This window comes from Echinops telfairi, unplaced genomic scaffold, assembly GCF_000313985.2.
Source record: "Echinops telfairi isolate 266 unplaced genomic scaffold, ASM31398v2 ScPeMD7_2;HRSCAF=8, whole genome shotgun sequence".
Taxonomy (NCBI): domain Eukaryota; kingdom Metazoa; phylum Chordata; class Mammalia; order Afrosoricida; family Tenrecidae; genus Echinops; species Echinops telfairi.
This window is the reverse complement of record NW_022103898.1, coordinates 75482774-75483739: the sequence shown is the minus strand read 5'-3', so window position 1 is coordinate 75483739 and position 966 is coordinate 75482774.

Genomic DNA, 966 nt, shown 5'->3' with positions numbered 1-966 from the left:
GTGTTTTGCCTCAGTGTGGTGGGGTCACATCGGGCACAATTCCCACACTCTGTCTCCAGTGTTGTCCCCCGTAGTGCTGTGGGTCAGTGAGGGACGTTGTGTCTTGCAGTGGGGCCGGTCCTATGGTCCTCTCAGTTCTTTGGCTGCTCTGAGCAGGAATATTGTCCTCAGGGCTTGGTGGGCCAGGATATGTTCCACTCTCTTCCTCTCCCTTCATTTGCTCCTGTGTGCTCTGATCAGACATGTCCCTCTCCCTGAGCTCTAGCATCAGTGCTGTCCTCTGAAATGAATTCCTCTGTGGGGAGTAGTTGGGATTGGGGCCAGCCCCCATCCACATTCTCTTATGAATTGAACTGTATCTTCTTCAAAATGTGTGTCGTAAATCCTAACCTCTGTTCCTATGGTTATAATCCCATTTGGGAATGGGTTTGTCTCATTATTATGTTAATGAGACAAGGCTAGTAGGATATATTTTGAGTCAGTCTCGTACAACACTTGGTTTTAGCCCAAAAGGCTGAGGAGTGATTGAGTTAATCTCTGTTGAGGTATAAAAGAGATGAAACAAGCAAGCCAAGAAGAAGAGATGGGGAAGCCTGATACCTAGCCACATGGAGATTTCTAAAGAGGTTGGAAACAAGCTAGAGGGACAAGACAGAACTGTTAAGAAGGCTCTCCCCTCCTTGAGTCAGGAACATTGAGTTTGGACATCTAGCCTCCTACACTGTGAGAAAGTAAATGCTTATTTAAAACCACCCACTTGGGGTCTTTGTTATAGCAGCACTAGATAACTAAGACATTCTTTAAGGAAAGGAACTCGTTTCCAAGATACTAACTTTTCCAAATTGCTCTTATCAGAATCACTTGCTTACCACGAACAGAGTGAGTTGAAGGACTTCCAGTATATTAACTGTTCCATGAAAGTGAGTTGAACTGAGCCCTCTCTACTGCTGTGTGGACTAATTAGCT